The sequence below is a fragment of the Mustela nigripes genome, chromosome 12 (assembly GCF_022355385.1).
Source record: "Mustela nigripes isolate SB6536 chromosome 12, MUSNIG.SB6536, whole genome shotgun sequence".
NCBI lineage: Eukaryota > Metazoa > Chordata > Mammalia > Carnivora > Mustelidae > Mustela > Mustela nigripes.
The window spans coordinates 131,957,875-131,983,114 of NC_081568.1; the positions used below are offsets into that span (position 1 = coordinate 131,957,875).

The following is a 25,240-nucleotide window of genomic DNA, read 5'->3' on the forward strand; positions in this document are numbered from 1 at the left end:
TCTGGCCTAAATTGGCCGGGGCAACGTGTGTTTGGTTGGATTGGCTGGCGCGGCAGCGTGCGGAGCGCTGATTGGTCGCTGGGAATGGAATGATTTCTCGTGAGTTTGGGGTGGCGCGAGGCGGTCCAAGGTTTCCTGCCTGTGTGGGGTGGCGGGTGAGGGAGGTTCCGGCCGGGCTTCCCGCAACCAATTAATGGCGAAAAACTTTTTCGAGGCAGTAAAACCAGCTGGGAGAAATACGAACACGGGAGGGAGTGAATGACTACAATGCGGGATAAAGCTGTCCTAAATTCAGAGGGCTGTGGAGACGTACGCGGCCGCACTCTCCCTCTCAGGATCAAAAGTCAGGTTAAGAGGGAGAGAGGGAGAGAGAGAGAGAGAGAGAGAGGAAAGGGCGCCTGGGCACTGGATGAAGGATCCTTCAGGCTTCCGCCTCCCATGACTTAGAGCTAATTGAGCTTCCGCCAAAAGTTTGCCCTCAGATAAGGGAGACCGAAGACCACCTTGAAAATAGAGAAGAGGAGGGGTGTGGCAGGTGGCTTTCGCAGCCTCGCGAGTATTCTGGTTTTCATCTGACAAGGTGTTTGGCAAATCTGAATACGAAATATCGGGTGTTTACAAATTATAGTTACAGGGATATTTGGTTTGAGGTCCAAGAGTATGAGGGCATGCAGCGCTGCACCGTTAGTCATTGTTGGTGGACTTGGCAGTGAGAAAACAAATAATAATTCATAGGTTTTTAAGTTGATGTCATTGAAAGAATCATCAAACACCACTTGCCAGTTATTACTGGCGGATTTCAAAAATCTTACCTCATTGTGAAAGCTTACACAATGGGTGGCTTGGTCCGTTAAGCGTGTGCCTTTAGCTCAGGTGGTGATCCCAGGACCCTGGGATGAGCCCCGCCTGGCTCCCAGCTCAAGCAGGGGGTTGGGGGCGGGGGGGCGGGGGGGTGGAGCCTGCTTCTCGCTCTCTTTCTGCCCCCGCCTTGTGTGCTCGCTCTCTCGCTCTGCTCTCTCTCTCAAATAAAATCTTAAAAAAAAAATTAAAAAGCTTACCTTATCCATAAAAGGAATAATAATTTGGCTGGTTATTACTACTCCATTATTTCACATGTAATCATCTGAAAAACTCACCTACCTTGGTGGGGGAGGAGGGCTCTTAAGTGGATTCGGTGAGGTATAAAGTATGTAAGACCTTATACAAAGCACTTTTCCACATCATCTGAAATTATTGTCGAATATGTATGCAAACAAGGACCACGATAATGATCAATAATAAGAAAGAAACAAGTGACTAGAGGCCTGGGCATAGCTCTTAAGGCAGATTCCTTAATTTCGCAGTAGCTGAAAGGCCTCACAAAACTTGTGATGTGCTTCACAGCTCTCTATTGGGCACCTGTGTGCAACAGTGAAGACCAGGAAGGAAAAGACCAATATCTGCCCCAAAGGTTTACAGTGTATTGGTGGAGAGGAACAAGTCCTCAAAAAATAGGAAATTAGAATCTATTAGGATTCAGCCATGAACACATTGCTCAGCAACTCTGCAGACTCTCTCAAAGAACCTGGTAGAACAAATTTAAAACAAAATCAGTTTGGCTTTTGTTGTTGTTGTCATTGTTGTGTTAAGAGTTGCTACATGAAGTCATCGCATTGATGCCCAGTAGGGAAGTCTTTCTTTACCTTTTGTTCTTCATCTGTTTTTGTGATCTTCTTGGTTAGAAAGAAGTTGTGGTAATTAAAACCATTCTTTATCTATCAAAGTAGAATACTACTGAAAGCAAAACTGCAGGTTCATCATCTGGAGCTAATTATTGATGGCTTACTATGGACCAGGCACAGTGCTAGGCATTTTACATATATTAACTCATTTAATCCCGATAACAGCCCTGTAAGGTATGCACATTTATTACTGAACTCATGAGGGGACTGTAGTATATAGGGCCACAGACAAGTCCCTCCTCCAAGTAGTTTGAAAATGGAGAAATAATCTTTCTATACAGAGTTCAAGTATGCAAGAGACATAATGTACCTGATGAGCTAGATGAAAGGTCACCCTAAAGTGACAAAACAGCTTCTTTGCCAAGCCCTAACTGTAATCAGACTGAACATATTAACATATCTAAAGAAAGAATTTCCAAAAAGAAAAACAAAAAAATTGCAAAACACCAAAATAATGTATTCACAATTTCTTACCAGGAGGTAATATAAACACACATGCACAAATATCCCTAACTACTTGAAAACTTAAAAAAAAAAAAATTCTGGCTTCCAAATTCTTCAATCAAAAATAAAATAAAATATTACACACTGTGTAATATTAATAAAAATACTTAACATATTAATATTAATAAATATTTACATTAATAAAAATAAAACCTCTGTATATCACAACCAGGATATATGACAAATCCTATACTTAAATAACCTGACTCTGGAAAATCCATAGTCTTAATTCAATTCAACAAATATCTATTAAATGCCTGCTATAGGAAAATTGTTGAAGCTGGGGCAGTTTATAATGTGATCCCCAGCCAATTCCAGAGCTGGACTTAATCCTGAACCTTTTATTTACATAATCCAGTAAATTTCTTTTCCTTTTTTTTAAGTCCGTTTGAGTTGATTTCGCTCATTTAGAGTGAAAGAGCCTTATTGAAACTAATATTACACTATATATTAACTAACTGGAATTTAAATAAAAACTTAAAAAAGAACAAAAATAGAATGAAAGAGCCCTTAGGGAATAAAGGACCTCTTTTCCCCTGCAACACTTTCTTCCTTTGTTCTATCCAGCAAAGGCCAGGAGCCTGGTGAAAACAGGGAGGAGGAGGAGGAAGAGTGTTGAGAGTAGGCATCCTAGTGGCAGCTATGCAAGAAGGAGGGACCTGAAATGTTCCATTTACAGGTATAGGAAGACAAAGGGCATCTCCTGTACCTTGGCTGGAGAAACTTACAGGTGTCAAACATTGACACATAGGTTGGGAAAATAAATACGTGAGAATTATCTATCTCCTCTGTTATTTCAAGGATCTCAAACATCCAAGACTGTGTTTAATCCAATTTCCTTAAGGCCAAGCTGTATTTTCAACATTCAGGTTCCATGATATTCTCCTATATCCTTTCTATAAGCCTTTTTCAAGTTTTTTGAATGGGTTTCTGTTCCTTTTTTTTCCTTGCTTTTTTTTTTTTTTAAAGGATTATTTATTTATTTATTTGAGAGAGAGAGAGAGAGAGAGAGAGAGCATAAGCAGCGGGGAGTGGCAGAGGGAGAGAGAGAAGCAGACTACCTACTGAACAGGGAATCCAATGTTGGGCCTCCATCCCAGGACTCTGGGATGGTGACCTGAGCCAAAGGAAGATGCTTAACCCACTGAGCCACCCAGGCACCCCTGGCTTTCTGTTTCTTGTCATCAATCCCTGACTTTCACTGAAGAGCAAGGCTTGGCCCATCTACCCAAGGAGAGTTTTTACATGCTTAAACAAATGAATTAACATCAACTATGGTATTAATTACAGGTTGTCAAGGAAAGAGGCAAAAGGCTTTGAACAAATTACTAAACATAATCAGGCCTTCATTTCCTCACCTATACTATGGGATTAAGAACATCTCCTTAACAGGGTAGTTATAATTGTTTGCTGCAGAGGTTGGAACAGTTTTTGGCACTGTGTGGATTGTGCGGGCTGGGGAGGAACTCCTGAGTGAAAACACGAGTGAATGTACAGAGCAGAGGTCCCCGAGTCTCCCATGCATCTGCAACATGGGAGGCACCTTGAATATACAGACTTCATACCCTATTCTGAAACTACTAAATCAGTCTTTGAGGGAGTGGGTTAGCAATGTGACTTCCAACATGCCCCACTGGATGATGTCACAGAGCTAATCTAAGACCAGTGTGACTAGAGTTCAAGAACTATCAGAAAAGAAAAGGAATCGAGGCCTATGTGTGAAGATACCAAGCTAGATGAATACCAACTGGTAAGAATCAGTGGACAAAATACTGGAGTGTCCATGGTATTAATTTTTGTTACTCAGTTTTTGTGCTTTGTTCTTTTGTGCTGTCTGCTCTACTATTTCCTGCTTTATACTTATTTGTTTTAAAAAATACATACACTGGGGCACCTGGGTTGGTTAAGCATCTGACTCAGTTGGTTAAGCATCTGACTCTTGATTTCAGCTCAGGTCATGATCTCGGTGTTGTGCGAGCAACCCCCCTCGCACCCCTCTGCCCTAGTGGGCTCTGGGGTGGACATGGGTCCTGTTTAAGATTCCGTCTCTCCATATTATGCTGAGCAAAATAAGTCAATCAGAGAAAGACAATTATCATATGATCTCCCTGATATGAGGAAGTGGAGAGGCAACATGGGGAGCTTAGAGGGTAGGAAAGGAATAAATGAAACAAGATGGGATCAGGAGGGAGACAAACCATAAGAGACTCTAAATCTCACAAAACAAACTGAGGGTTACGGGGGGAAGAGGGGTCGAGAGAGGGTGGTGGGGTTATGGACATTGGGGAGGGTATGTGCTATGGTGAGTGCTATGAAGTGTGTAATCCTGGTGATTCACAGACCTGTACCCCTGGGTATAAAAATACATTATATGTTTATAAAAAAATTTAAAAATTAAAAAAAATAAAGATGCCCTCCCTCCCTTTCTCTCTGTCCCTCCATCCCCACTCTAATACACACACACACACACACACACACATATTTTTAAAAAAATTTTTTTTTAATAAGCTGAAGGCCCAGTGTGGTGCTTGAACTCATGACCCCAAGAACAAGAGTCGCATACTGTCCTGACTGAGCCAGCCCGGTGCTCCCAAAATACATATACTTTTAAGAAAATTTACGGCAGCTGAATAGAAAAACATGCTAACCCAATGTATACAAAATATTCATGAGGAGACCATAGTTAAAACAAATGAAAACAAGAAGCAAGCAAAACTCAAATTTTGCCTATTGTTCTTATTTCAAAATATTCAGATGAAAAAGAAAGCCAATTAACAATGAGATGAGCACCGGATGTTCTAAGTAATAAATTACTAAGTACTACACCCGAAACTGGGTTTACCCTATATGTTAACCAACTAGAATTCAAATAAAAACTTGAAACAAACAAAAAACCAATATAATGATCCTAAGGTACACAAATAGCTAATAGCAATTTCTCCAGTGTAGATAGTATCTATGGAATGTTTGCTATAGTCTAGGCACTGCTCTAAGGAGCTATGTCATACTCCCCATCTTGTGTATTTGGAAAATGAAGCCTAGAAAGTTTAAGTAATTATCCTAAGGTCACAAGGCTAATCAATGGCAAAGGTCAGATGTGATTGCTCTGTCACTGTGCTAAGAGTGCCACTCCCCTTTAGTACCTAAGCGGGTGCCTTGTCAGGTCAGGACTGCAGTGGAATTTCCATCTGGGCATGATGGGCTACAGTAGGTCCCAGGAACTCATGGTATTTCAAGGCTATCAGGAGCCTGTAGGCAAACCCAGCCCACAGTCGGGGCTGGCAGAAAAATACATGGGTTGCTTCAGCTGTGGCTGAGTACAGTTGGGAGCCCCTTGCTGTTTCCATTATGAGGATGGTTATTAAAGTTAAAGAAATTTCATGTTGTGCTTAGGTTCAGGAAAATATAGACACGTGACTATACAGTGAAACCAGAGGCAAGTGCTATCTCAGACACCAGCAGTTATGTTGAGTGTTTGAAAATTGCCAACTATGTGAAAAGACTCCCCACCCACAGGAAGAAGAGAAGTGCCAACTAGATCCATATCTGAAGGGATCAGCAAGATACTTCTGATGAATTTCATCTCTCCTCTTCTTTAATAGTTCTTTATTTTATTTTATTTTATTTTAGAGTAAAGTTTACCTCCAATGTGGGGCTTGAATTCACAACCCCAAGATCAAGAGTCATATGCTCCACTGACTGAGCCTGCCAGGTGCCCCTGAATTTTTTTTTTTCCATTTATTTCATGCAGTTCTCTAAAACAAGGGTCTGCAAATGACAGCCCATGGGCCCAATTAGGTCCCTCACCTTTTTTGTAAATACAGTTTTGTTGGAACCCAGGCACTCTCATTAATCTGTATGCTGTCTATGGTTACTTTCACACTACAACATTGAGACTGAGAAACCGCAGCAGACACTCTATGGCCCATGAAGCTGAAAATACCAGCTGACCCTTTATAGAAAAACTTTACTGACCTTTGCCCTAAAACATATTTCACCAATCTAGATTTAAAATTCAAATTTGTAAAAAGATGCAGCGAAGCTTGAAACACCTCTGAGAGCTCTTATTTCCTTAGATCATGGGTACCAGAAGACATGGGGAGGTGAAACCTCTTGAGAAAGAATAAAGTGTAGGAGACTTCAAGAGGACCCGAACTGGACCTTTAACTTATAAGGTCTATTACTCCTGCAGAGAGTGAACTGTGTTAACCGGGAAGTTACATTTGTAAATATTCCAGCTCAGAGAACACTGTATTATTGCACTTGAACAAATAAAAGTGCACAATAGTTGTGCCGTAGTTTGCCTTTTACAAGACCTGATCTAATTATTTCTGATTGTGTGCACATTTTCTCCAAGAGGGAACTTATATCATGTTTTCATAAATTTGTCAATTATTAAGGGCCGGCTCTATGTCAGAAGTAACCCTAAAATATTTATACTCATAACCAGACTACTTGTGCTTTATCTCCTTCCCCCGTTTCTTACTCAGAAATAGAGCCCTTGATTTGTAGCTGGGCACATCACAGTCCAGAATAAGAGACATTTTTGAGACTCTGATAGCCAGAGCTCTGAACTGACTTGGATCCTGCTAATCAGATGTGCTTGTGAGAGATTTGTAAGGTAGAAGTCGTGCTTTTACTGCTTCTGCAATTCTACCATATGTTTCTGTTTCCCAATCCCCTGCCCAGTACAAAATTGCTTTATGATTTTGGTGGTTTTCCAGTAGCCATAGGAACATTTGCATGGGTGGCCTCACTCTGTTCTACTGTTCTCAAAGGAATCCTTGATTGTATCTTCAGTCCTCCACTGATTCTCTAAGCCATAACAAAACCTGTACTAAATCCCTTTCTGATTAAACTAGCTAAAATGAATTCTGTTCTCTGTGAGTGAATTCTGACCATACAAAATTTGGAATTTATAAGTGGGGTGCTGCCCTAAAAGATATTAATGTACACTTCCTTGACTTAGCCGTCCAAGTGGTAGATGATATGGACAGGTCTAACAGTGTGGAAAACTGGAGACCCTTGTAATGCAGTGGCAAAGTATTTGATAAATGGTTGCCTAAAATACCTTGCAGGGTAGATTACATACTGATGGAGCCTGCAGCAGTAGATTAAAGGGCTGGAAAAATTCATGATGGTATAGGTTGGTTGCTTCAGCTATTTTCAGCCAAGTGTTACAAGAGAAAGATGATCTATATCTAGATCTGGCCAGTCTGCCAAGAAAAATGAAAGGAATATACCTGTGAAGAAAGGGACAGGAATCTAAAGCTTTTGCAGAGTATCTCCACCTGTGGCAGAGAATCTAAAATATTTGTGAGCCTAATAATGTGGTGCCTCACACTGTTGAAAAAGTCAATTGTGTCTGTACTTTCACACTTAAGCAAAAATAAGAGTTTGCTCTGAAGGAGCACTGTGGTCCCAACTATTTACAAGCACCTCTCCAAAGCACAATGGGTTCAGTGTCTTCAGAGACTTAGCTAATGACCCTTGAGACAGTAGCGGAGAAGTAGAGAGTATGGTCTAGACAATGAGAACCAGCCCAGCCGCATAGATGAGCTGAAGAGTGTTGCCCTACCATGCAAGAGTCTTACTGTAGCACAGTATGGTAGCCACCTGTACTAATTTGCTGGGGCTGCTGTCACAAAATGGTGCAAACTGAGTGGCTTAAATAGAAATGTATTGTCTCAGTTCTAGAGGCTAGAAGTTCAAGGTCAAGTTGTCAGCAGAGTTGGTTTCTTCTGAGAGAGGTGATGAAGAATTTGTTCCATGGCTCTCCCACAGCTCATGGTGGTTTTCTGGCAACCTTTGGCATTTTTTGGCTTGTGGGGGCCTTACCTAGATCACTACCTTTCTCTTCACATGACAGCTCCATGTATGCCTGTGTGTCCAAATTTTATCAGAATGCCAGTAATATTGAATTGGGGCTCACTCTAATGACCTCATTTTAACTTGATTATGTCCAAGTTGATTGTCTCCAAATAAGGTCACATTCTGACATAGTAAGTGCTAAGAATCAAACAGATCTTTTTTTGGCAGGGGTGGGGGGCATAATTCAAGCTAAACACCACCATTAGGTTGAAAAGAGACTGTGTAGAACATAGCTAATAATTAAAACTAGATCGTCAGGTTTTAATATATAACAAAATGTATTTAAATTTAACATATATTTATGTTAAACGTCTAGATGAATTCTTTTTTTTTTTTTTAAGATTTTATTTATTTATTTGACAGAGAGAGATCACAAGTAGGCAGAGAGGCAGGCAGAGAGAGAGAGGAGGAAGCAGGCTCCCTGCTGAGCAGAGAGCCCGATGCGGGACTCGATCCCAGGACCCTGAGATCATGACCTGAGCCGAAGGCAGCGGCTTAACCCACTGAGCCACCTAGGCACCCCTAGATGAATTCTTTGGGTACAATTCTCACACTGGAGCTGATCAGAAGACTGGAAGTCCGTCAAGTTGACGAGGAAGCTCTTTACCACAGAAACTGTCACCCTGGCCTGCCACAGCCTGATAATCAGCACCAAGCAAACGTAAGTAGCTGAACCTGCACCAGAAAAAAAGCAGGATGTGAAAGTTTTACAACCCCAAGAAAGGAAGACTCTCCAATGCCCAGTTCCAATGTGGTCAAGGAGTCTCATGGATAAGGAAGGACCACCAAGAAAACAAAGCCAATAGTCATGGAGATGTGAGAGGAACCAGAGGCTGTTAGATAGGCTAACCTAGAAAATCATAGTAATCTATTACCAGGGCAGAGGTCCCTGAAATGCCTGCCTAGCACAATATTTTTCTGAAGGGAATTTTTATTATCATTATCTGGTTCCTACTCCACTTTTGGATTTTGTGTGTGTGTGTGTGTGTGTGTGTTGTTGTTGTTGTTGTTGCTGTTCTTGGTGCTCTTGTCATTGGACATAGGAGGATAACTCACCTGTCACTTCCTGGGTCACTTGTCCACAGATAGTCCCATCTGGACTTGATGGAGAGGACGTGGAGTCATTCAGATATCCTGGCCTTTAAACTGGGTTCAATCTCTGGATGGGACTTGGAAGTCATACCTCATAGGGAGGCTATGAATTATTCTGTTTGGGGAAAAGGGTGTTCGAAGATCTCAGGGATAAAAATGGATGGACAATGGCAGACTGCTAGCCGTACTCCAGTAGCTACTCTCCACCTTTCTATTGATCTTTGGCAATAGAATCTCCGAATTCTTATTGGCTCACAAGATACTCTGAATAACGACTGTATTTCCAAGCCTCCCGTGCAGCTGCAGTTCTGTTGAACAATAGTTTCTGTCAGTCAGATGTTATCTTGAAATATTCAGAAAGCAGGCGGCAGTTAGAGGCAGTGTGCGGGTTTGCCTGTAATGGCTTCTTGATCAAGGAGGCTTTCCTGAACCTGGGAGAGGCAAAGTCATCTTACAACTGATAACCTTAGCAGCAGCTTCCCAAATGGGCAGGTAACCTCCTGACTATAGAGGAGATAGTAGGCTCCCTGGTGACTTAGTTCTGCAGCATCAATCTCAAATTTGTTTTTGAGAACTCAAACTATAACCTATTTTATCATTCTTCTCTATAATTCTATAGGGCATTTAAGACTCTAGCAAATAGGGCATTTAAAACTCTAGCAAATTCCTTTTGTGTTTAAACTAGCAAAGAGATTATGTTTACTGCAACTGAATGTGTTCAATACTGATTGAAATTTTATTTTTCTCATTTTATGGATGAAGAAACTAAGGCTAAAAAAACTAAAAAACTAAGACAGTAGTAAGCTGGTAAACCAGCTCTCTGTGCAGAAAGAAGTGCCCCATTTGTAGCATTTTGCCATCATCTGTGGTAAACACTCTTACCATGATTGATTTCAAGTCTCCAAAGTTTAAAAAACTTATAGGCAAAACTCTTGAAAATTTCATAGTTGGCTCCCATAAGCAGGTCCCTGCTCCAATCCACTACTGCTTAGAGTATAAGTAACTTTCCCAAGGTACCAAGTCAGTAAGTATTCAATGAAAATATTGAAAATACAATGATATTTATTCTTCCTGAAAAATCATTATACTTTATTGAGAGAATTTGGGGCTGCCAACTCAATACTGAATAGGAATTTACAACACATGATAGAAATGGGTTCAGTGTCTTCAGAGACTTAGCTAATGACCCTTGAAATAGTAGTGGAGAAGTAGAGAGTATTTTAAAAGCATTTGGTGGAATTTGGATGGGTAATCATCACCAGTATTATATGCACATGACAAAAGGGATTTAAGCAGCCTAAGACTGTCAAAGTTGCAGATGGACTTAAGGAGGGAGGGAAATAATTCGTAAACTGGTATATTTAAAGTTGGTGCTTCTTAATCAAAACCACAATGAGCTATCACCTCACACCTGTCAGAATGGCTAAAATCAACAACACGAGAAAGAACATGTGCTGACAAGGATATGGAGAAAGGGGAACCCTCATGCACTGTTGGGAATGCAAACTGGTGCAGCCACTCTGGAAAACAGTATGGAGGTTCCTCAAAAAGTTAAAAATAAAAGTGCCCTAGGGTTCAGCAATTGTACTATTAGATATTTACCCAAAGAATATAAAAACACTAATTCAAAGGGATACATGTGCCCCAATCTTTATAGCAGCATTATCTACAGCAGCCAAATCATGGAAATAACCAAAGTGTCTATCAACTGATGAATGGATAGGGAAGATGTAGTGTATGTGTATGTGTGTGTGTGTGTGTATGTGTGTGTGTATAGTGGAGTGTATATATATATATAATAGAAAATATATATATAATGGAATATCATTCAGTTATAAAAAAGAATGAAATCTTGGGGTACCTGGGTGGCTCAGTGGGTTAAAGTCTCTGCCTTCGGCTCAGGTCATGATCCCAGGGTGCTGGGATCAAGCCCCCACCTTGGGCTCTCTGCTCAGCAGGGAGCCTGCTTCCTCCTCTCTCTGCCTACCTTTCTGCCTACTTGTGATCTCTGTCAGTCAAATAAACAAAATCTTAAAAAAAAAAAAGAATGAAATCTTCCCATTTGCAATGACGTGAATGGAACTAGAGAGTATTATGCTGAATGAAATAAGTCAGAAAGACAAATACCATATGATTTTACTTATATGTGGGATTATGAAATGAAACAAATAAGCAAAGAGGGAAAAAGAGAGAGAGAGAGAGGCAAAGCAAGAAATAGACTCTGAATTATAAAGGACGAATTTATTACAGAGGGGGGGGGGGGGGGGGGGGGGGGTGAAACAGGTGTTGGGGATTAAGGGGGGCACTTATAGTGATGAACATCAGGTGATGTTTGGAAGTGTATTACACTGTGAAATATTATAGGGTATATACATTGTATATTACACTGTATGTGTATATTATACTGTATGTTATATACATAATATATATATTGTATATGTTATAATACATACATATTGTATATACTACACTGTGTGTATATTACACTATATGTTGACTAACTGGAATTTAAATAAGAACTTAAGAAAAATAAAAAGTTGGTGCTCCTTGACTCCTATGGGACTGAGTTTGGGGTTGAAGTAGTTATACAGTTGACCAACTAAAAAATTCCGGAAGACCACACAGTGAATGGAAACTGGGTTTTCTTCAAGCACATTTTGATGACCATAGTATTGCTATGGTCAATGCGGGGCTTGATCCCAGGACCCTGAGATCATGACCTGAGCTGAAGGCAGAGGCTTAACCTACTGAGCCACCCAGGCGCCCCCATAGTATGGCTTTTTGACCTTAAATGAGCAGTAAAGAAACTAATAGTGTTGGGTTTTTTTTTAGGGGGTTTGTGAGGAAATTTGGTGCTTAGTCTAATGAGTTGGACCTAGCCATGAGATCAAGCCTCTCGAGATGTGACTGTGATGATCTGGCCAAGGCTAAGTCTTTTAGGGAAGTGATCAGGAGAGAACTTAAAATGAGATGACTGATTTTATTTTTTAAAAAGTTTGAGCAAACAGCTGAATCAGATAAAATAAGCGATAAATTGCACCAATGTGCACAATAATGGGCATTTCATGGAGCATTCAGAAATTGTAAGGTGAGAAAGGTAGGAAAGAGAAGTGGAAAGGAAAGGGGGTGGGATAAAGAAAGGTGTGCTGGGAAGCTTAGACAAAAGTCTTGTCTGCTCACTGAACACACTCAGTCAGCCTCCGCCTGCTCTGGGCACTCGGGAAGCGCTGGCACCAGAGCAGTGGGTGGCATTCTCCCAGGTGTATATCAACAGGAAAATAACTTCTCCTTCTCTAGGTCAAGTGGATCACAGACGCTTTGCCTTAAAGCACTGAAAGACAACAAATACAAGTGCAATAAGGTAATAAAGTTAAGGATGGTTCTCAAATTTGTTGTTTCTCTAAATGGTAAGGATATAACTCAAAAGGGCAAAACATCTTGAGACTAAGAAAATTCCTTATAAAGTAATAGGGAGTTACATGAATCCTGTTCTTCCTTAGATAGAATTGCTTTAGCAAATAGTGTCCCTAGATTCTTCTATTATCTATGAAGAAAGCATTATTGTGTGATTAGGAAACATTACTGCTTGACAGGTGAGAACAAATGCTAAGAAAATGGATATTTTGAAGATAAAATGTGAAGACAATTTTATTTAAAAATGCCACTGCTTTTAAGATAGAGATTGATTTTAATTTTCACAAAATCAGTCACTATGTGTGATAGATTCTTTTGTTTTAGTATTTATTCCACCTATCCTGTCACCTCCACTCATTTGTCACCATTAGAACCTCATTCATGTAGTATTACATTAGAATCCTACTGTGATGGGACACATTTCCCTGATTCCAGTCTTTCTCAGCCCAAATCTATCCTCTATCCTGCTTCCTGACTAACTTTCCTAAATCACTGCTTTTATGAGGTCAATCCTCTTTAATAAACAAATGATCCACAATGTGATTTATTAAAGCATGATGGAAACTTGTCCCAAATTAGAGTTGAGATGTCCAACAATAGAGGATGGTTAAATATACTTTTGTATGTAAATAAAACATTATGCAGTGATTAAGAAAATGTTACAGAAAGCAATTATTGTTCTGAAGAAAATATGTGCAGGGGCGCCTGGATGGCTCAGTGGCTCAGCTGCCTTCAGCTCAGGTCATGATCTCAGGGTCCTGGGATCGAGTCCCGCATCGGGCTCTCTGCTCAGCAGGGAGCCTGCTTCCTTCTCTCTCTCTCTCTCTCTGCCTGCCTCTCAGTGTACTTGTGAGTTCTCTCTGTCAAATAAATAAATAAAATCTTTAAAAAAAAAAGAAAAGAAAATATGTGCAGATTATTGAATATAAAGCAAAGCATGAAACAAGCCACCTAGTAGTATATACAAATTCTACAAAAAGAAGTAAACACTCTTTGAGTCAAAATTTTTATTTCTTGTAATTTATCTAAGAAAATGAGAATGGGTGCAAAGATTTCAAATTCATCTTCATTTAAGAGTTGTTTTCAATAGTACAAAAATTAGAAACAACCTACCAGTCCAAAAGCAGGGGATTGAATTTCTGTTTGCAATCAAGATAGAGGTTAACCAAAGACACACAAAATATGTTCTCTGACCACAGTGGAATGAAATTAGAAATCAGTAACAGATAGTTATCTGGACAAACCTCAAATACATAAGTAATGTATGTTTACATAGTCAATAGGTCAAGAAAGAAATCAAAAAAGAAATTAAGAAAAATTTTAACTAAGTAAAAATGAAAAATCACTTGAAAATTTATGGAATACAGCTATAGCAGTAACAAGAAGGAATATTTTTTGCTCTAAATGCCTATTTAAAAAAGAAGAAAGACAATGACATCAGCGTTCACCTTAAGTAACAGGAAAACGTTCAAATTCCTTAAAAGATACAAACTACCAGTCTTATTCAAGAAGAAATAAATAACTGGAAGAGCCTTGGAGTTTTAAATCTTCCCACAAAGAAAATTCTGTTCTCAGATGCCTTCACAAGTGAATTCTACCAAACGTTTAAAGAGGAAAAATATTTCAGGGCGCCTGGGTGGCACAGTGGGTTGAGCCTCTGCCTTCGGCTCAGGTCATGATCTCAGGGTCCTGGGATCAAGTTCCGCATTGGGCTCTCTGCTCAGCAGGGAGCCTGATTCCCACCTCTCTCTCTGCCTGACTCTCTGCCTACCTAGGATCTCTGTCAAATAAATAAAAATAATAATATAAAATCTTAAAAAAAAAAAGTATTTCAACACAAACTCTTCCAGAAAATTGAGTACTTCTCAGCTCAATCTGTGAAGCTCGCATAACTATGATACCACAACATGAAAAACATAAGAAAACTTCATAACAATATCCTTCATGAACATGGAGATGCCATTTCTTACCAATTTGAACAAATCACATCTAACACTATATTAAAATGATAATGCATCTTGATCAGGTGCAGTTTACCTCAGGGACGCAAAGTTTGTTCAACATTTGAAAACCAGTCAATGTAATTCACCATGTTAATAGACTAAAAAACGATCATCTCCAAAGATGGAGAAAAATCATTTGACAAATAGCCAACATCCAATGCTGATAAAAGCCCTCAGCAAACTGGGAACAGAAGGAATATCCTCAGCCTGATAAAGAGCAACAACAAAAACTGGATCATTAACTCATACTTAAAAGACAAAATTCTTTCCCCTAAGATGAGGAAACATGCAAGCATGCCTACTTTTACCAATAGAGGTTTTAATCAGTCCATCCAGACAAGAAAGAGAAATAAAAGATGTCCAGATTGGAGATGAAGAAGTAAAATGGTCTTTATTCACAAATGGCACCATCATCTGTATAGAAAATCTGATGGAGTCTATATATATATGTATATTTACTAGAGTTAATAAGTAAGTTTAACAAGGTTGGAAGAAGTGAGATCAATATAGTAGCAACAAATAATTGGAAATTGAAATCAAAATAATAATACCATTTATGATAGCATAAAAATATGAATTACCTAGAAATAAATATGAAGAAATCTGCAGGTCTTATATGCTGAGAACTGCAATCTATACTGAGAGGAATTAAGAACTCCTAAATAGAGATAAATGCCATGGTAATGGATAAAACATTAATTCTCCCTAATTTGATTTGATAGATATGACAATCCTAATGAAAATCTCAACAGGTTTATTCATACATTTTAACAGCTGATTCTTTTTTTTGTTTTTTTAAGATTTTACTTATTTATTCGAAGACAGAGATTACAAATAGGCAGAGAGTCAGGCAGAGAGAGGGGGGGAAGCAGGTTCCCCACTGAGCAGAGAGCCCGATGCAGGGCTTGATCCCAGGACCCTGAGATCATGACCTGAGCTGAAGGCAGAGGCCCTAACACACTGAGCCACCCACACTCCCCTTAATAGCTGATTCTAAAACGCATATGGAAATGCAGAGGGCATAGAATTGCTACAACAACTTTGAAAAAGGAGAACAAAATTTGGCTAACTTCTACTCTCGGACTGCAAATCTTAGTTTAAAGTTACACTCAATCAAGAAAGACAAATAGGTCAATAGAACAGAGAATCTAACAATGGACCCACGCATATGTAGTTCATTGATTTTCAACAAAGACGCAAAAGCAATTAAAAAATATGAGCTTGTGTAAGTTATTTTGTAAAGGATGCAGCCATTAAATTTTGATGTAGAAATACATGTATCAGCAATACATGTATCTACACAAGCGAGGTGTTCATGATATGTTAAGAGAAAACTTCAGGGTCTAAGACAGTTTATAAATTATTATTCTATTTTTTTTAAAGATTTTATTTATTTATTTGACAGAGAGATCACAAGCAGGCAGAGAGGCAGAGAGAAGCAGGCTCCCCGCTGAGCAGAGAGCCAGACGTGGGGCTCGATCCCAGGACCCCGAGATCATGACCTGAGCCGAAGGCAGTGGCCTAACCCACCGAACCACCCAGGCACCCCTATTCTATTTTTTTAAAAAGGTTTTATTTATTTACCTGGCATAGAGAGAGATCACAAGCAGGCAGAGAGGCAGAAAGAGGAAGAGGGGGAAGCAGGCTCCCTGCTGAGCAGAGAGCCCAATGTGGGGCTCGATCCCAGGACCCTGAGACCATGACCTGAGCCTAAGGCAGATGTTTAACCCACTAAGCCACCCAGGCGCCCCTATTATTGTATTTTTGAATGAGATCTGTTTTTTCCCAAGGGGGTACGTACATACATATACATACAAAGATACACACACAATAAAAGTGATTTTTAACCATAGGAGCTTGGAAATGCTTACGATTTTACTTTTGCTTTTAATGCTTATGCTTCTATTTTATTTATAATAGACATGTACTATAATAAAAGACAAAACCAAAACATCAAAATGCTGTATATTTATTATGCAAAGTTCAATAGCTTCTTGGAGGGGGTTAAAATGTGTTTGTGGGCTAAAGACTGCAAGATATATTACAAATATTACAAAAAGAAGTGGAGTTATAAATAGTGTTTTAGCTTTGCCATTTTGGTTTCCAGATTTTCCACACTGGGCACATCTTACTTGTGAAAAATGACAGAAGCCATAAATATTATTTAAAGAAATTCTCAATAATTAGAGAAGATCTAAGTTCTTAACCTGATGTTAAGATCCTCCATGAATAATATGGTCTAAGCCGATCTTTCAGCTTTCCTCTCCTCCCTCACACACCTTCCAGTGTCCCCCACTTTGTTCCCCTAGTTCTGTTCTGTTCGCTGCCCCCACACTACCTCATGTCCTCCATTGATTGCATTACTGCCTCTGATCCTGCTGCCCTTCCTAGCTTGGGCCATGCTTCCCTCTCTGTGCCTTCCTACTTCATACCAACATTTGAAGTCGAATTGCTGCTACCTCTGAAATTTCTCTGAGAAATGCCTTGATCAAGTTCCAGCCTTGGATTCCTATGGCGCTTCTGTCTTTCCCAAGCATTTGAAACATGACCACATTCTATTTAAAGGAGCATGCAGCTAGAGAGGAGTGGGGAGCCTCTCTGATTCCACAGACCAAATGTACACATTTATCCTATGCTGTGTAGACTTAAGGTTCTGGGGCTAGACTGTTGTGCTTTAAATCTTGGCTTTGCTAGTTAATAGATGGTTGGATTTGGGGCAAATTATTCACTTCTCTTTATCTGTTTTCTCTTCTAAAAATTGGGTACAAGAGAACTTTTCACATAGTTATTGTGGGGGTCAATGAGTGATACTTAAAAGCATCATAATGTTTTCTGGAACATAGTAAGACTTCAACAGATATTAGCTATATTATTATGATTGTTATTATTGTCATCACAATCTCAGAACCAAGTCTTAGTTATTATATGTGCCCTTACAGTAAACCCAGAAATTGGACTTAGAAAGCATTATGAGATGGCCCCATATTTGACTTTCTAATATTGAGTCTCCTTAGTTAATCTAAGATTTCTCATATACTGTCTCTAAGGAGTGTTTAGACAGAAAATAAAGTTGGGACTTAGAGCTAACGCTTAATAATTAAATTCTAACTGCAGAGCCCAATTTTAGTCACTAGGGGGAGATAAGCCACTAGCTATAACTTAAAAAAAAAAAAAAATCCAAGGAACGTTATAAAAGAAATGTTTCATATTTCACACTAACTTGCATAATTTCTAATTTTTCCCTTCTTTAATAGGGAGAAAGGGAACAACCAAGATACAGAACTCTTCCTCTTAGACACTAAGACCTCTGTCCCAGGAGATACTCAGCATTTGCACACCCACACAAGAAGCTGGGCAAGGTTATGTTCTAGAACGGGCCTTGCTTACCTAACCTGTGCACTCTGGACACACGAAATCGATTTTTTTTTTGCACCCCATTGCTACCAAACAATAGTGGACAGCTTCTTTAACTTCAATCTTATCCTGATGAACAGTTCAACAGGTAACAGCAATGCACAGCCAGCAGGAAGATGGAGCAGGAGGGAGGTGTGATATTCATGACTCTTCGGAACCTCCTGTGCAGATTCAAGGGGAGGCCTAAGTGTCTAGGGTTCAGGGCTCTAATTTCCAAATACAAAATATTCTTGGTCTCTGTATGCAGATATTGAAATAAATTTTCAGATTTAAAGGTCAGGGGTTGTCTTTTGCATTTAAAGTTTTTGTATATTTTGTCCCCAAGATCGTTGCTACCGATCATTTCTTACAGCTCCTCTTGCACTTACAGGAAGAACGTCTCTGTGGCTCTTGCTACCGCTCTATCTGCCACAGGTGTGGGGCAAGAAAAAGAATCACGTTCTACTCTTCTTTTGATCATGGGGACGAGGGAAAAGAAGAATAACTTTCAGGCTGCGGTCAGGCCTCCAGCTGTTCTAAACATGGATTCCATTCTTCTGTAACACTACAAATGTTCTCTATGGATGCAACTTTTTAGGAGGATCACTTTTTTATTAATGAGGTAAGACATATGAAACATCATATATGCTATGTAAACCATTTTTAGATCTACAATCCAGTGGCATTAAGTAAGATTCTTCCAGGCTGAGAGAGAGAGTAGAAGACACTAGGTGGGATTCTCAGAAATGCATCCAACTGCATCCTGGGGCTGCTGAGAGGGTGGAGGTGGAAAATTCTCAGACACAGGTGCACACAAGGACATCTGTGAGGACTATAGCCTCACATAGGTAGCAAACATGGGTATATCTCCTCAAAAATGTAGTAGAATATGATGCTTCCAGATCTTTGCCAGGGCGATGTTCTCTGAGAAGGTCCTCCTTTCTTGTCTACCTGCCCACTTTCTATTGTCAAAGTAAAATTACCTGACTAATTAAACAGGTAAGGAAGACTTTATTCAAGATTTTAAGGCTGTATTCAAGGGGCCTCCCAAAAAGGGAGAGAAACCAGAAGCTCGGTCTGAACTCCAGTGAAATAAAGGCCAGGAGGGTTTCTGAGCATGAGATGAACTATTGGAAAAGTACTGGAGGACATTAGGGAGTAGTTGATCAGTGGGATGTGTCCTGCATAGTAAGTTCTTGTGTTTTTCTCTATGATTGGACCACCTGTGTTTGCTAATTGGCAAAGGGAATTTAGGGTTCTATCCTCACAAAGAGACTGGGAGATAGAGGCATTAACTTTCTTTTTTTTCTTCTTTTTTTAAAAGATGTATTTATTTTGAAGAGAGAAAACACATGTGAGAGTGCACAAAAGTAGGGGAGGGGGAGATGGAGAGAGAGAGAGAGAAAGACACTCCCAAGGGGACTACTCCACTGACTGCAGAGCCTGACTTGGGGCTTGGGGCTCAATGTGGGGCTCATGACTTGAGCTGAAATCAAGTAGGGCGCTTAACCAGGTGAACCACCTAAACATGCTGAGAATTACCTTTCTTGATGAGTATTTCAAAGAGGTGGCTCCCAGGTCCTTGAGAAAAACAATCTTAGCTAAAAAATTGGCAAGGGGATTTTAAGATTTATATTTCAAAAGGAAGGAGAACAGGGCCTTAAAAGTCAGAAGCAAGCCTATCTAAAGTTTAGCCAAACAGAGGAGAAATTTAACGGCATCTTGGTCACTATTTATCTTTGAATTCCTCTCCTTGTCACTGAAAATGACACATATTTCCTGATTCTCTTTCTTTCCCCATCCCAGTTTTTTACTTCCACATCTATAGAAATTCTGATTCTTGTTCATACATCCATCATAGATATGAGGAACTGAACTGCAAGTATTGATTTATATGTTTGAAGTATTTGAGACAAGGATAATATCGTATTTCATCAACCAGTATGATGATGGGCACACGGAGGTTACAGAATAAATATTATTTAACTGAACTAAATCTTACCAACTAGCACAGGCTATTCCAACTATTTTCACTGATTTGACGTTTCCATCAAACTGGTGAATTGCATCAGCCAATTTACTTTTCCTCCACCCACTAAACACATATGACTTGGGTTTTTGTTTGTTTGCTTGTTTTATTTTACTTTTTGTTCATTTGAATATTTTCATGTTTCCTTAGGTTAAGTGACCAGAATTCTAATGTTATACATTACCACTCAATTTGAGCCCAGTTCAACAACTGGATAATTTTTAGCCAAACTCAGCTTAGTAAGTCTTCTGCTTTCTTTATTAGTAACCCTCATGGATGGTAAAACCAAAGGAGAATCTTCTCTTGGTAGGTGTTTTGATGGTAAACAAAAGGAAAAAGAAAAGGGATTTGAGTAACAAAATGGCTCTCAAATGCCCATCAACTTAAAAACTGCCCCTTAGGTAGTTTCACCATTGGCTCTTTGTAGGCTGAGACTTTGTCTTCATAAAGTAAAGGGAAGCCTTAAAGAAATGGCTTGCATTGATTTCAAGTTCCCTCTTCAGATAATTTTCTGGTAAGAGGAAACATCAGTCTTTTGGTCTGAATTATCCAGAACTAGTGTCTGTTTTGATAAAATCTACCAGACAATTTCTAGTTAGCTCTTAGCAGTAATCCTATTTAGGCATCCAGATGGCTAGAAATGCCGTGCCAATGTCCTTTTACTTATTGTGTTGTTGACCAGACACAGCCTAATGGTTACCTTGGATTTCAGTTGGCTCTCACACGCACAAAATATGGAATATTATGTTTGTTGTTTTACATCAACCAAGGGCTTTTTTCTACTCTGGAGACTTAAGTTAGGCGACTGAGAACCAAGAGCTTCTCTTGGCCACTAGAGCAGCATTTTGTACACAGCACTAGTAGGTTCCTATATGGATCCCATTCATATGGAAGAGAATATGTTTCTTAAAATTCTTAATTGCCAATTCACAGAAACTTAATTATGTCCAGGCCACCAGATGACAAGGAAGTAATATCATGGGCAAATCTAATGATAAAGTGCATCCAAATTTACTTTGCTCTGGCTAGAACATGAAAATTATCTTGAATAAAAAGAGGACGGGGACACCTGGGTGGCTCCATCAGTTAATAGCCGGCCTTCGGCTCTTGTCATGATCTCAGAGTCCTAGGATCGAGTCCTCTGACTCTGCTCCTCTCCCTTGCTCTTGTGCCTGTGCTATCTCTCTCTTTAAATAAAATCTTAAAAAAAAAAAAAAAAAAAAAGGATGGGCTCTCTGGAGATAAACTGTAATTCTTAAAAACATGGGCCACTGTTTTGCAATTCTTTCTTCCTCACATCTCTTCATTCCTCTACTGCCTCATTTCTTTCAATTGCAGCATATTTTATATATAATTATCTTATTTGTTCACATGGATATTGACATAACACAGGCTGAAAATCAGCTACATGAGAAATACATGCTAAAAGAGAGACTCTCAATGAAAGATTATGTAAAATTATTTTTCAACACTTTTAAGTCTGAGGCTGAGGTAGTCATCATGAGAGGAATGTTATTTATATTGATTTTTAAAATATTTCCTTTCAGTTGGTTGAAACTTGGACTCTTGATTTTGGCTCAGGTCATAAACTCAGGGGCCTGACATCCAGCCCTGCCTCAGCTCCCGTGTCCGGCATGTATCTGCCTGGATTCATTCTCCCCCTCTCCCATGGACCTCTCCATCCCCACTCTCTCTTTCTCTCTAGAATAATAATGATAAATACATAAATACATACATACAAATATTTCCTCTTCAATATCCTCAATATAGGGAGAAGAAAAACGGGTATACATCTAGATGCTAAAAACCCCTCTGTCCTTATGCAGCTGCCATTTTATTAATTTGGTGTGATCTTGGGCTCTGACATCAGTAAAACTTTGCCACTCTTACTTGGTTCAGGTGTCTCATATCTCTCAGTGTTCTTCATGTTTAAAGATTTTTGTTTATACACATAGAGGTTGGGAATAATGTTATTAATAAGTTGTAGCTCTAGTTCTCTCATGAAAAGGTCATGTCTTTACAAGGCCATTCAATCAATTGAGTGCATTAACTTTCTTTGCATTATATTCAGTTCAGTTAAGATAGCTCAAACCGCCACATTTAACCATGTCTCAATCTGTTCATCTGCTGTGAAGGAGAAAAGAATTATCTAATAATCATCACACTCTAGTTTTTCTCAAGGACAAAGTTCATGGTATGCACATGGCAATCATTAAATAAAGGAGACAAAGTTTAATACATTTAATATCAATCATAAAATAATTGTATTCCCATAAAAAAATCTACCATTGAAACAAAGCCTGTATTCAAAGGTAAGAGAGCTAGTCTGGCTGAGATGCCACTTTTCTTTATGTCTGATTCTAGACAGATATATGAGCAAATCATTCCTCTTTCTAGCTGTGCTAGCATGGAAAATTATTTCAGGACGTTTGACCCATGTTCATCAATGCCCTCATCTGTAAATGGGAATAAAACAATTTCCCTCTTAAGGTTGATGTGACAGTTAAATGAGACATTATATCAAGCACTTAAGAAAAATGATTGCTGCATATTAAATTCTCAGTAAATGCTAACCATTTTTAATTTTGTTTCTTTATATTATTTTTATTTGGGGGGGAAGAGGAGCGGAGGGAGAGACAGAACCTTAAGCAGACTCCACATCCAGTGTGGAGCCTGACATGGGACTCAATCTCACAACTCTGAGTCATGATCTGAGCCAAAATCAAGAGTCAGACTCTTAACTGATTGAGCCACCTAGGTTCTCCTAATTTTATCATTAATTAGGAGCATAAGAAATGAGGTGAAATGTCCTTATGTAATGCCTACTGGAGAACAATGGAAATCAGAAAACAGGTGGGATTGGTGACTCCCTTAGCTCTCAAGTTGTCTGTGCATAATGGCATGTTTTTCTTTCTTCTCTAGAACTTCCCCTTGATTTTCCACTTCTTGGAGAAACCCACAAATGTGTTCCAACTTCTAAACCTAACTCTTATTTTCTTACTAAACACCAATCTCTAGCCCCCAGCCTTCTTTCCTCCCCTTTTGGTAACTGCCCACAATGTCCCTGGATGTTTTATTCCTTCCAATCTGCGAGAGTACAGATATGGACTCTCCACCTCCTTCCTTCATTTCTGGCCTGAAAGTATAAGACATCCACAATTATATATAAACATAGAGAGGACAGCATACGCAGGAAAATAAAAGTAGGTTAAAATGGCTTGCACTGGAGCATGGGACAAGGGGAGAAGCTAGAGGATAGAGAAGGGGTCAGATCATGGAAAGCCTGTAAGGTTCTGTTGAGAAGCTGGATTTTATTTTGAGAGCAACTGTGAACAAATCAGGTATAATTTAATCCAGGAGGAACCTGATCATATTTTCCTTTTATAATGAGGACTTGGGCTATAGCGTTGAGAATGGGCTGGGTGGCCACATCACTTAAGAGAAATTATAGGAGCCTTTATAAAAGCTGTGGTGATGAGGATGGAGAAAAGAGACCATTCCGAGAAGATACAAAGGAGGCAGATTCACCAGGACATTGTGGCTTGTAGAAAGTAGGAAATGAGGGGTGGAAGGAGTTGAGTACTCTAGGGTTTCTAGCTTGGTTAGATATCTGAATGAGGGGCATAATAAGAGGAGCCAGTTGTGGAGAAACAGATTAAGTTCAGCTTGAGGTACAGTTCGCAAGTCAACCAGCCATGATATCCTCTCGATGACCTTGTCCAGCAATACCTAGTTTGAATCTGTGTCGGGAAATCTGCTCTAAAACATTAACAACCTAAAAGGGCCTTAATAAGCTTTGTCATACTTTGGAATATTGAAATTCCATTTATTTTTCCCAAATGTATTTGATTTCATTCCAGTAAGAGTTGAAATGACAGGTTTTTAAAGCTGCAAGTCACTCTCAAGATCCCTTATTACCACCTTCACAGCTGAGGAGATTGAGGCAGAAAGAATCCCACAGCTGCTTTGTCAGACCTGGTGTCTGCCAGAAGTCGGTGCCTCCCTTCTCTTCCCTCTGCTCTTGAGTGGTTCTCCTCTCTGGGCCCCTTAAAAGTGGAGAAATTTTCCCGACTCGATGGGGGAACTTCTGCTAGGTCCGACAATCTGGTAACATTGCCTGAAATCAAATAGAACATATGCTTCCTAAAATTTCAGAGCACCATATTTTGGGGGACATCTAAAATTTTCATAGTTTCATCCATTTTACTTTTTATTGTATATATAGGGAGTGGAGAAAAATCTCCAATGCAAAGGAGAACAAATTTTGTTAGCCTGCTACCCTCTGCATATGCCTCTGTCATTTAAATATTTGGATTGGGGAAGTAACAGGAAAGTGTGATAATGACTCGATTGCAAAATCAATTCAGAATTACCTCAGGAAAGGCAATTAGATTCTTTTTGTAGGTTTTTCTATGAAGTTGAGGATTTGATGTTGGAAGAAAACAATTATAATTACGCTGCGTTTATCTGAAATTTGATTGCACCTTGTTTGAGAGTGGGGTCTACTTTTATGAATGCTAGCTGATAACTGGCAATAAATGTTCAGTGAATAAATGATATTCTTGTCCCATAAAATGTCTGTCTACAAAAACTTAAGGAGGTATTAAGATATTTCAGCTTAATATAAAGTATTTTCTCTAATTCTAGTTAAAAATGGAAGAGAAAAATTATTTTTAAAAGAGAGCATGTTACCTTGCTCAATATTTATTCTCCTATGTGCAAGCAGATGCCAGAAAACCAAAGGTAAGGAATATAGTGGAGAGCATGAATATACAAAATCTAAGATTCCTTCCAACTCTAAGATTCAGCAATTCTGTGGTAAATTTGTGGCCCATATTCAAAATTATTCAAAGTGTTATTCTCTTATCCACATCTTTGTTTCTTTCTTTAATGGCTTTCTTTATTTAAATTATTTATTTTATAGAAAGAGAGCATGGAGAAGGAGGGGCAGAGAGTGAGAGAGTCTCAAGCAGACTGCACTGAGCACAGAGTCCGACTGGGGGCTTCATCTTATGACCCTGAGATCACAACCCTGAATTCAGGACCTGAGCCAAAATCAAGTGTTAGATACTTAACCAACTGCACTACCTAGGGACCCTGAATTGCTATCTTTCTTAAAAGATTTGTTGAAAAACATTGATAAAAATTGATATGATTATACTATATGCATATATCCTGTCTATATCATCTATATCTATCAATATGTAGATATA

The 25,240-nt window shown here is 39.2% G+C and overlaps 1 long non-coding RNA gene across 1 annotated transcript; it reads left to right on the top strand.

The window, feature by feature from the left end:
* Positions 1-14: 14 nt before the first annotated feature.
* LOC132028845 (uncharacterized) lies at positions 15-24,988 on the top strand. The gene is made up of 4 exons (XR_009407566.1): positions 15-99; positions 12,486-12,549; positions 18,390-18,620; positions 24,952-24,988. It is a non-coding gene; the product is annotated as an uncharacterized LOC132028845 (long non-coding RNA).
* The last annotated feature ends 252 nt before the right edge of the window (positions 24,989-25,240 follow it).